The 13,122-nt window shown below is 37.2% G+C and overlaps 1 protein-coding gene and 1 pseudogene across 1 annotated transcript in view; one reads left to right on the top strand and one right to left on the bottom strand.

Annotated features, from left to right (window-relative positions):
- Positions 1 to 13,122, bottom strand: part of LOC130682821 (serine/threonine-protein kinase TAO1-like) — a 138,597-nt gene that overhangs the window by 56,001 nt on the left and 69,474 nt on the right.
- Positions 3,284 to 4,217, top strand: LOC130682828 (transcription initiation factor TFIID subunit 10-like; annotated as a pseudogene).

The following is a 13,122-nucleotide window of genomic DNA, read 5'->3' as shown; positions in this document are numbered from 1 at the left end:
CCGAATATCTTTCCCATTTTTTCAATAATCTAAGAAGCTCAATAAATAAAATGATCTTTTTATATTACTGATTTTTACTCTGCCAGGACTGGATATTAAATAAATGCTGGTCACTGACATTAAGCCTTTAACACTTACAAAGAACACTGTTCCATAGCCTCCCTGGCCAACTTTTCTGAGATCTGTGAAGCGCTTCCCTGGATCTTCTTTGGAGAAGAGTTTTGCAATCTCAGGGTCCTTCAGGCTCTGTGCTTGGATAGTTGACGACATCCTGCTGGGCAATCAGCTGGCTGATTCTAATTTTATGCTGCTCTCCCAACCCTTGGGAAATCGGTATGAATGAAGCCACGTTGGCATAAACAATTGGAGATAAATAAGAAAAGAAAAAAGGAAAAGCAAAAGTTGTTAAGGACAATTAGTGTATCATTTTCTGACTACATATATACAATTATCTTAGACGTGGAATTTCACTGAAAAAGTGTTGCCTACCAGTGCAGGACTCTTAAACCCAGCTCATCATCACAATCACCTGAGCTGCTTTAAAAAAAAAATTCCCACTATACATAGTATGTAAGTACATACTATACATACACTTCTAAAGATTAGATAAATCTTTATGTACTGGAAGGCTTTCTGTATCAGTACTTAAAGATTTATCTAACTCTGATGCAATAAGCTCATCAGCAAAAGAGATAATACAGTACGAAGACCATTAAAAACATGCCCAACAACTCAAAATGTACCCATAATATGTTTCTAACAACAGGAAGATTCCCATCTATTAAGGACCTTCAAATGCAAGAAAATAGATAATAGATTTAATTCAGTAAGATTTCTTTTCCTTTCAGATACCACATGGCAGTGTTTAATCAACTCTAACACAGACATTCCTAAGAAAAATGCAATGGAAGAAAATAATGAATTTAACATAGATAACTGTTTCCTCCATAACCTGATTCATATTAAAATGTGGCCTTATCATATCTGCTTCATTATGTAAGTAGATACACTACAGAATTCCCTGGTGGTTCTGGTATCAGTTCCTTTATATCAGATTAACAAATTTAAAAAATGGCTGCTATAAATGAGAGGCTTCAGAACCTGGTTCTAGAATGACACTGTATAGATAGGAAACCTGACAACAATTATTTATCAACTATGAACTTGGGTAGCCTCCTTTTCTAAGTCTATAAAATGAAAGAAATAACCTACCTCCTAGAGTAGCTGTGAGGGTTAAATGAGTTAATAAATGTTAAGTGTAGACTGGTACTCAGGAACAGTAAGCAGTACATTAAATGTTAGTTAACATGTACTCCTTAAATTTACCAATTAAAATTAAAAACTACAAAAATTGATTTCATTAAACTCATAAGGTAAAATAAAGCTCTAGCCAGTTTTCTCCATGCGCAAAGCATATTTTAAAAATTTTTTAATGTTTTTAATTTTATTAATTTCAAAAATTTTTTAAATGACAGAGAATTTTTAAGCCTGTCTCCTTTTTACTGATGTCAACTGAACCAACTATAATGCTTATTAATAATTTCAAACTATATAAAACACATTTACATATCTTTTGCACTTCCCTAAACTAATACTACATTGCACTAAAAATTCAAATTACTACTTTGTATTCCTTTTCTAACATATTAAAGGCTTCAACAATATTCTTCACTTTTACCAATCACACGGCTCTGGAAGTTAGTTCCCTGGAACAATGCTTCAATTAAAATTCTTCCAAGTATATATGACAACAGGAAAGTCATATAACTTATCACTCCTAAAATGAGGAGATTGAACTAAATTCTATATAAACTGTACCTATTTAACTAATACACCTGCGAAAAACAAAAAGCCTTCAATGTACCTAAGACCTTATTTAAAAATTTGAAATATCACATTATAGTACCTTTATTACAAGCATGACTTAACCTAAAATTTTGTAAAAATTTTGAAAAGAAAGAAAAAAACATTACAAAAAAAGAATACATCCTTAGAAACTTGTGGAACAGTATCAAATTGTCTAAATTTCACATTATAGGTGTTCCATAAAAGAAAAGAAAATCTTAGTTTTTAGATAAAACAATTCTTACTAAGAGCAGAAAAGATCTCAGCTTTGACAAAAACTTAAATTTAGAGAATCAAGATGCTCAGCAAACCCCAAACAGAGCAAATTCAAAGAGTTTAGGCCCAATAAGGCGTAAACTCAAAATCAGTAACAAACAGCTAGGCCTGATAAGCCTAAGCATGTCATAATGCTAAAAAAGCAAAGATAAACTAAAATTTGAATGATCACAGAATTCTCATAAAATACACTGGAGGCCATAGAATGTTCAATAGTGTCTTTAAAGTGAGGAAAGTAAAGAACTGTCAACCCAGAAGAGAATCCTTTATCTAAGCAAAAGATTTGTGGAACGAACTAAAAAATAATAGAGAGACAGAGAGAGAGAGAGAGTTAGATGGTGGAAAGCTAAGATAATCTGACCTCCATTAAGGGAAATGTAAAATATTAAAGAAAAGAAAGCTAAAGGCTATATTAATGCCAGATAAAATATTCAGAGCTTCAGAGCTAGGAAAATTACAAGGAGTAAAGAGGTACATTACATACTGTTATGATTTCATTCATGAAATTCTAAATGTATACTCACCTGACAAAAGAGCTTCAAATTACACGAAGCAAAAATTGATACAACTGAAAAGAGAAAAGTCTGTAACTAGAACACCACCACCACAGACCAACACTACCAACCAGCAGGTCCTAGTGACATTCCAGTATGCAGCCTGGCCACAGAATGCACATTCTTCTCAAGGGTGCATTATGACATACACTGTGAGATCATATACCGGGTCATAAAACTAATCTTAACAAGTGAAAAAATTTCAATTCACAGAAAATGTTTTCTGATAAGAGGGTAGTACACTTAAAATCAGTAACAAAACAGTTATAAAAAAACAGAACCTCAAGTGTGGAAATTAAATACACCTCAAGGTAACCCACGGGTCAATAAAGACATTTCAAGGGCAAAGAGAAAATATGAAATGTGTGAAAACAGAAATAGAACATAAAATTTACAGGATTCTTACACAGAAATTAAGGCTCTAAATCATAGAAGAAAGAAAACTCCAATGAATAATCTAATCTCCCATCTTAAAAATCTAGAAAGAGAAAAGCAAATAAAATGGAAGCTAAACATAGAAGGAAATACTAAAGAAGAGAATGGAAATCAATGAACGTAGACAACAAAATCAGTGAAATCAAAAGCTAGTTCTTTGCAGGGAAAAACAGTCAATAAAACTGAAAGAACTCTTCCAAGCTAACCAAAGAAAACAAGAGCAAATTACCCAAAAGAGGGCATATCACTATATTCCTAAAGACATTAAAAGGATAAGGAAACACAATAAACAGCTCTAAACTAATAAATTTGACAAAATAGCTGAAATAGGCAAATTATATGGTAGTGGTAGTTATAAAATGCCAAAACTCACTCAAGAAGGAATAGAGAGCTGCCTCTCCCATCCAGATGACAAACTGTGGTGGCTCAGGCTCAGACCTCGAGGAGGCACCGGCCTCTACTGCCTCAGCCCCTGCAGCACGGCCCTCAGCGCACTGCTGCCAAAAAGAACAAGGCAGTGACAGTACGGGTGTTGGGGCTGGAGGCGCAGCAGGGGGCATGGGATGCACGGCGGCGCAGGCTGGAGAGCTGGCTGAGCTGAGCGGGGAAGCTGTCACTGGGCGGTGCGGCATCCTCAGAGGGGGCCGTGTCTAACGGCGTTTACCCTCTGCTCAACACTGCCCACGGAGCAGTGAGGCCGATGGTGTTCAGCACACCTTTCGTGGACTTCCTGATTGCAGCTGGAGGCTTCCACATCCCTATTCCCGGATGTAATGACTGGATACTGCCTGAACCGTGCTGGCTTTGAGGCCTTGAACACACATGGAATTCAGCTCATCTCCCTAGCTGCCCATAAATTCATCTCAGATATTGCCCACGATGCTCTGTCACACCACAAAATGGAGTACACTTAACCATGGAGGAGTTGACCCCTGCCCTCAGTGAATACGACATCAGTGTAAAGAAGCCACACTACTGACAGGATTGGTTTGCAGATGGCAGCGTGACAGGTGAGACAGAGGCCTCCACCCAAAACCACATATAGTATGAAAATATAATTAACACAACTAATCCTGAAAGAGCAACAGGAAAGAAGGATCTCTAGGAATGAAAGGATATTGAGAGAACTGTGTGACCAATGTAAACGGAACAATATTTGTATTAGAGGGGTACGAGAAGAAGAAGAGAGTGAAAAAGGTAAAGTGTCTTTGAGGAGGTAATGGCTGAAAACCTCCCCAATCTGGGGAAGGAGATGGTCTCTCAGGCTGTGGAGGTGCACAGATCTCCGAACGCAAGGGACCCAAGGAAGACAACACCAAAACATGTACTAATTTAAATGGCAAAGATCAAGGATAAGGACAGCCTATTAAAAGCAGCCAGAGAGAGTAAACAGATCACACACAAAGGAAAGCCCATCAGGCTATCATCAGCCTTCCCAGCAGGAACCTTATAGGCCAGAAGGGAGTGGCATGACGTATTTAATGCAATGAAGCAGAAGGGCCTCGAACCAAGAATACTCTACCTGGCAAGGTTATCATTTAAATTTGAAGGAGGGATTAAACAATTTCCAGATAAGCAAAAGCTGAGACAATTTACCTACCACAAACCGTCTCTACAGTGTATTCTGGAGGGACTCCTATAGATGGAAGTGTTCCTAAGGTTAAATAGCTGTCACCAGAGGTAATAAAAATGTACAGAGAAAGAGTACAGAATGCGATACCCAATATATAAAGAATGGAGGAGGAAGAAAAGGAGAGGAAAAAAAAGAACATTTAGCTTGTGTGTGTAATAGCATACTAAGTGAGTTAAATTAGACTCTTAGATAGTAAGGATGTAACCCTTGAACATTTGGTCACCACGAATCTAAAGTCTGCAATAGCAATAAGTACATACCAATCCATAATCACCTTAAATGTAAATGGTCTGAATACACCTATACAAACATGACTAAGAAATGACATGATCATGTTCAAAATGGCCAGAATAAAACCCTAAATTTACTGCACACGCTAAAACAAACAACACACACATACACACACCACTGGAGAATGTGACAAATTCTAAAGGAAAAGAAAGGACAGATGCCTATTTGGAGATGCCTCATGTTGTAATTGTCACATAAAGACTTTAAAGCAGCTATTATAACCATATTAAATGTGGTAATGCTTAATACTCTTAAAAATTGTCTAAAAGTCTAGCAGAAAAATAAAAGTATAAAAAAAGATCCACGTTAAAAAATTTAGAACTGAAAAATATAATTACCAAAAATTACAAAAGACATTGCATGGGCTCAACCACTGAACAGAGATGATAGAAGCGTCTGTAAACTTGAAGATAACAGAGCAGCAGAAATTATCTACACTGAAGAAAAGACAGGAAACAACATTGGAAAAAATGAATACATCCTTAGAAACTTGTGGGACAGTATCAAATTGTCTAAATTTCACATTATAGGTGTTCTATAAAAGAAAAGAAAATCTTAGTTTTTAGATAAAACAATTCTTACTAAGAGCAGAAAAGATCTCAGCTTTGACAAAAACTTAAATTTAGAGAATCAAGATGCTCAGCAAGCCCCAAACAGAGCAAATTCAAAGAGTTTAGGCCCAATAAGGCATAACCTCAAAATCAGTAACAAACAGCTAGGCCTGATAAGCCTAAACATGTCATAATGCTAAAAAGCAAAGATAAACTAAAATTCGAATGATCACAGAATCTTCATAAAATACAGTGGAGGCCACAGAATGTTCAACAGTGTCTTTAAAGTGAGGAAAGTAAAGAACTGCCAACCCAGAAGAGAATCCTTTATCTAAGCAAAAGATTTGTGGAATGAATTCAAAAATAGTAGAGAGAGAGAGAGAGAGAGAGTTAGATGGTGGAAAGCTAAGAGAATCTGACCTCCATTAAGGGAAATGTAAAATATTAAAGAAAAGAAAGGTAAAGGCTATATTAATGCCAGATAAAACATTCAGAGCTTCAGAGCTAGGAAAATTACAAGGAGAAAAGAGGTACATTACATACTGTTATGATTTCATTCATGAAATTCTAAATGTATACTCACCTGACAAAGGAGCTTCAAATTACACGAAGCAAAAATTGATACAACTGAAAAGAGAAAAGTCTGTAACTAGAACACCACCACCACAGACCAACACTACCAACCAGCAGGTCCTAGTGACATTCCAGTATGCAGCCTGGACACAGAATGTACATTCTTCTCAAGGGTGCATTATGACATACACTGTGAGATCATATACCGGGTCATAAAGCTAATCTTAACAAGTGAAAAAATTTCAAATCACACAAAATGTTTTCCGATAAGAGGGTAGTAAACTTAATATCAGTAACAAAACAGTTATAAAAAAACAGGACCTCAAGTGTGGAAATTAAATACACCTCAAGGTAACCCATGGGTCAATAAAGACATTTCAAGGGCAAAGAGAAAATAATATGAATTGTGTGAAAATAGAAATAGAGCATAAAATTTACAGGATTCTTACACAGAAATTAAGGCACTAAATCATAGTAGAAAGAAAACTCCAATGAATAATCTAAGCTCCCATCTTAAAACTCTAGAAAGAGAAAAGCCAATAAAACGGAAGCTAAATACAGAAGGAAATACTAAAGACCAGAATGCAAATCAATGAAACTAGACAACAAAATCAGTAAAATCGAAAGCTAGTTCTTTGCAGGGAAAAAAAAATCAATAAACCTGAAAGAACTCTGCCAAGCTAACCAAAGAAAACAAGAGCAAATTACCCAAAAGAGGGCATATCACTATATTCCTAAAGACATTAAAAGGATAAGGAAATACAATAAACAGCTCTAAACTCGTAAATTTGACAAAATAGCTGAAATAGGCAAATTACTTGGTAGTGGTACTTATAAAATACCAAAACTCACTCAAGAGAAATAGAGAGCTGCGTCCCCCACCCAGATGACAAACTGTAGCGGCTCAGGCTTGGACCTCAAGGAGGCACCAGGCAGAAAACACGTTAGAAGACAGCAAAACTTTGTACAACTAACTTGCCACAGGGGACTTTAGAGTGTGAAAATGGGGATGAGGAGGTGAAGGAATACAACAACCAGTAAAATCTGGCGATGAGATGCAAGGAATGAGGGGCCAGGAGGAGTAAGATGATAACCAGGTTTTGGAGGTGGGAAACTGGTGGATGATACTGCCATTTACTAAGAGACTAATCCCAGAAGGAAATCAAGGGGAAAACCTCTCTCTAGAATACACTGAATTTAAGCAGCATAACTTATGTGGACATGTCGAATAGATGACTGAATTCATGTGTGTGATCTCCGATGAGCACTCTGGACTAGAAAAAAGGATTCGGGACTCTGGCATAAAGACAGTAATTCGTTATAACCAGAGACGTCATCTCTAAGAAAAAGAGAGCGCATTGCGAGAAAAGAGTCACAGAACAGTGGGAATATCAAGATTTAATGGGTAGAGAGATGAAGTCCAGTCCCCCAAGGAGACTAGGAAGTGCCAGAAACTCAAAGGAGAAGCAGACATCTGTCATCAAGAGAGTTAAAGGAACACAGCAATCCAGAAAAGAGGGAGTTATCAATAGCAGAGAAGTCAAGTAAGAAAGGACTGAATAACATCCTCTGGATTTTTGACAAGTGTATAACCTCGGGCAATTCGCATAACTCTGTCAGCCTTAGCTTACTTGTCTACACAAGCATGTTATACTATCTACTGTACCCAGTTCTGAGGACACATGTTAATGTGTATACAGTACCTAGTAGAGTACTAAGCACTAAAAACTGCTCTATTTTTATTGCCACATAACTTATGAATGTCAGACAGCCAAGTCATGGTAACAAAAGCACAGGGGTTGAAAGCATGAAACTACATGGAACCAATGGCCATGAGGCACAATATGCAGTCTGGAAAGAGAACCAGCATAAAAGAATGATAGTCTTTCTCCTTGTCTTCCACCCCTCCAATGTTTCCTTTCTTCTTCCTTTTAAATGCAGCTGATAATGCATAAGTTCCCAAGAGCCTATCAAAAGGCCTTTTCAATCATATCTAGTATTTACACAAAGAATTTTTTTTGCAGCCTTTTACCACAATCATGAGTTGGTAATATAGATGCTATGTTCTTAAGAAGGGCAGCTTAAATTCGTAAGTGGTCCACAAATAAATGTTATATAGAAATTAAGTCTATCGATCAGTGATTTCAAAAATTCTTCCAACAGTTTCTGAAACGATAAGCCAGGTAATGTTTATCAAATGATATATTCTAACTGCATAATTAAAGAGACCTTTGAACAACCAAACTGATTTTCAGGTTGGTTTTCACACTGGCACACTAATAGTCACAGAGAAATTTCTCAGATGTATGTGGATTCCTGTCAAGGATTAGGTTCTACCCTTTCTTGCTCTCACCTCCTCAAAGATGTGGGGCAGGCAGAACTGAGAAAACTGTTTCCAACACTTGGATTTCTAACATAAGAAACATTGTGTTTCATATAAAAGAGTTGCAGTCATTTTGTTTTCCATATCTAAACTATTCCCATCGCTCTAGCATATTTCTTTCATAGTTTCTTTGCTTTAACATTGACTTTGCAACTCAATGCACAAAGCCTACATAATATTCCCTTCCCTATCCGCTTATTCTGTGTTATATCCATCAAATTCTAGGTTCCTAGGAAAGTCCTAACTATTGAGGATCTTAGTTTTCTTATGCATATTTAGATAATCTTCTCTTTTCTATACAACTCAGCAGTGGCTGGTGATACAGAAGTTTATCTGGTGGTAAAGAAGCATCTTCCATTAGAATCTAAACAATCAAAGAAATATTTCTTGCTCTAGTCTTTGTGTGAGAGCATGTGTGGAAGGGAGACAGAGGGAGGACGGATACACATACTTGGCAGTACCTATCCTGAAAAAAGCAGAGCCTGGAGAGGAGAATGGGCAGAGCTAAGCTTCTGGAGGCCTTTTCTTTCTGAGCATTCTGGACCATTAAGACCAGCCTTCAGCAACTGGTAAGTGGCCCAGCTACAGGTGGCCAAGGAGAGGCTCTAAGAGCTCCTCTTCTAATTCCATGTATTCCCTGGGTCCTGGATTCTCACCCACCATGAAGTAGAGGACCTAAATAACCAAAAGAATAAACTCACCACTTCTGTTATAATTGGGAAGAAAGGGAAACGCTAGTTGTTTCCTTCCTTCTGTTCCTAAGTATTGTGGGGTAAAATTGCAATATTTCCAGAATCCCTTGCCTGGCCTTAGTCCATTTCCATATTAACAGGTATTTCTTCCCGCAGCCTCCAAGACAAGGGGTGGAGAGAAGCTGTTTTTCCCTCCCCTCTGCTGCTATTTGGTCTGGTGCCTATCAGTCGCTGGGGCTCCAAACTCGCAGGTACCCCGGGACAGGGTGTGGGGGAGAGGTGAGTGCACCGGGGCGGGAGAGGCACAGGGAGTGAGACCAGCTGCCTGGGAGTCACAAACGGAGCCGGGCCTCTTGTGACCAATAAATGGGATTCTCCCACTTTACCCTTTCCCTAGAGTTCTTTCGGCTTCACGGGTTTCACAATTTTATTCATCTGGGCCGGGAACACGCTTTCCCTGGATTCACAAGTATCCATCAGAAAACCTACTTAAGATGACTAGGAACTTAAAGAAAAAGGCAAAATATCTATTTTGGGAGTACTACGTAATTGTCTATATCCATAGGCTAACTTCTAATGTTTCTAAGTGCACCATGAGGATCCTAATAAATAGTAAGTGTGCCTTCAAATAATCCCTCATCTTCATACCACACCACAAATCTACAGGAAAGAATGAGGGCAACCCGTGAAGATGAGGCGGGACCGTTCCTCAGGTATCACGCCTCACCCCACACAATGCAGACTACGGGATGACTAACACTCAAACAGGTTGTTAGTGCTCCTTGTCCTTCACCTGTTCTTTCCGCCAGGCTAGCTGCCTATCACTCTCTGATGCTGCTCAATAATTAATATGGCTTCCTCGTATTTGAAATTACTTCCCACTGCTAAAGCTATCAAGTTGCCTTTCACCTTCCAATTCATATCCTATGAGAAAGGTTTCCTGACTAAATGAAAATGAATTCTACCCATCACTAGCCAAATCAAAAAGCTGTTGTTTCACAGGAAAATTAACAAAATAAACAAAACAAAAACCAGTTACGTGCTTCATAGTTTATAGAGCATGTTTTAGAATAATTTATGTGATTTGATTAACTTTCAGAGCGATTAACTTCCTCAAGCTAAACATCTGAAAACATAAGTAATACTATTTCACAATGCAGTGTAACATTACAGCATTAAGCCATTTATTGTGTGTTCATCTACATTTCCACACTTGGTAGCCACCCTGTAAAATCCAGATCATCTAGTCATGACCTATTTTCCTTGATTCCCGCCCACATTTTACTCACAAGTGCTAAAGAAGGCAGAAGCCAATGAAAAAATACCATCTTATATTGGGGTGATATTTTAAATATTATAAATCAGCTTTCATATTGCTTTCCAATTTTATTTCACAACAACCTTGTGCACAGAGATTCAAAGAAGCAATATTATCTAAATGCTTACTATGCAAAGCCTCACGTCCTGTGATTGCATGAGGTAGTCTACCTACATTATCTCACCTAATCCTCACAATAGTCAGGCCCAATGTCACACAATTAGACAGGGTGGGGAACAAAGATGAGACTCATTCGGATTCCAACTGCAATCTTCCTTCCACTACCTCTGTGAGACATTCTTCACATGTTCCACAAAATGCCACATAGTGACCATATCACTGCCTTTTTCCATGGGCAGACTTCTCTCACACTGCTTCTAAAAACTGATCATGAACAAATCTGTAGGCAAACTTGGCAAGAAGAAAAAAGTTACTCAACCTGTGTTAACTAAATGTAACTTAGAATATTGCCTGGTGCATAGCAATCACTAGAAAAATATCTGCTAGGCTTAATTATTATGGAAAGGACTGAATATTTTAACAAACATAAAGCATCTTGTTAAAACTAGAAAAAAGATTTATTTCATTATCATTTTATTTCAAATCCTTAAAATTCCTTCATATTCATACCATTTCTACTTTAAAAATATACCACACAGGAAGTTTTAGAAGGTCAATAATACTGGCTCCTCTAAAGTTTCCCTTCTCTCTAATATAACAGTTCCATATGCTAACATTCTTTTCCTCAAGTAGCTCTTTAACACTAACATGTTAAATGTTATAGAATCTAAGCAAATCACAATCATTTTTACTTTATTTTATTTTGACACCCTTATGCATGTCAAATCAGAATGAAGAGTCACTTTTCATGTAGACTAAATGTCCCAGAATTTGGGAGATTTATAATAAGATGTGTAAAAGCATAAGCCTACTTATAACTGAGGCTTGATGAAAACATTCTTACTCCCAACTGAAAACTACAACTCAAAATAAATTCAATATACTACTACTGCCTTGAGGCATGGAGGTGTCATGAAAAGAGCCTTGAATTACGTCAGAAAACTGAGGTTCACGTCCTTCTCTTGAAACTAACCACGTGACCTGAGTATGTCCCTTAGCCTCCCTGAGGCTCAGAGTCCATCATACCCATCTTACCTAACTTGGAAGGTGATTATTCAAGAGGGCTTCTCAGCCTTTACCTGGAGGCAAAGAAAACTGGTTAAAGACTTTTAGTCAAAGGACCAAGGGACCAAAGTAGGAACTGATGAAATTTTTGGATCTCCTTTTAGTAAACCACCAACAGCCTCAGGAAAATTATCAAGTAAGTAGGGAAGCCAGAAAAGAAATGAATTCACTGTCATCCAGACCAAGGTTAAATCCTCCAGAACATTTCAAACACCAAACTGATACCCATACTACAAATGAGCTTTGTTACAGTTTTACAGAAACTGGATCACAATGAACTGTTTATGATTAAATTATTTTTTTAAAATTAGCTAGTCTGGAAAACTACCTGCCAAACATTTTTTCTATAGGAACTGTGTTCCATTCAGTTCAGATATCCAAACACTGACAAAGTATCTTCCAACTCTCAGCTCCCAAAGCTAACAAGAAACCCCTTTCCATCCTCTCTGGCAAAATCAAGGAAGGCTTCTTCACTCTTCAGTCTTGTGCCACTCAGACATGAGATGTCAGATAAGGACTGTCAGGATGTAATATACATATATGCCTGATATACTTTTATATATATGTGTGTGTATATATATATATATATGTGTGTGTGTGTGTATATATATATATATATATATATATATATATATATAACTACCCTTCACTTTAATTTTTTTGGTTGCAACTCATTCCTATTTATAACCTCATTTAACCTACAATTGTCCAGAGAGGTATGTAAGACAAAAAGTATTATTACTCCCATTTTGGAAATGAGAAAGGTAAAGCACAGAGGTAATGTGACTTGCCCAAGGTCATAGCCTGGCAGAAAAAGGATCAGAAGGCAGATCTTTATTTCCCAATGCTCTTTTCAATCAAACACCAATTACTAAGAAACTAGAGTTTGGTAGGAAGGCAGGGAGGGAATAAAAGTAAAAGTGGTTGTGATTTATTTAGATTCTATTTTTTCACACTGACTTTTGTCTAACTTTGTGAATTTTCAGCAATTTCCTTCATTGTTGCCTGATGAGTTAGTCATAAAAACCATCAGAACAGAAAGTATAAACTGTTTTCAATTATTTCCTCATTTTTACATATAAATGTTCCACTTTAAGTGTTTCATAATAAAACAACTCAGGGACAAAGCTAGCCCAATCTATATTAGTCACTTGTTGAACTGTTACAGGAAATTTATGCAAATGGAGGTGGGTGGCGGGAGACAGCAATAAACATTTACCAAAATGACTAAGGATAAAAGAAAAAGTGAGTGTAAACCTTAAACACTTTTCTTTCCAGTTTAAGCTGTGAGATGGGAAAATAAATGTGAGGAAGAAGACACAAGTCACCTCTTAGCACTGATTCGAGTTTAGGTGGTTTGGAAGAATTCAGCCATTTAAATGAAAT

This window comes from Manis pentadactyla, chromosome 3, assembly GCF_030020395.1.
Source record: "Manis pentadactyla isolate mManPen7 chromosome 3, mManPen7.hap1, whole genome shotgun sequence".
NCBI classification, from domain to species: domain Eukaryota; kingdom Metazoa; phylum Chordata; class Mammalia; order Pholidota; family Manidae; genus Manis; species Manis pentadactyla.
This window is presented reverse-complemented; position numbering and strand designations above follow the sequence as displayed.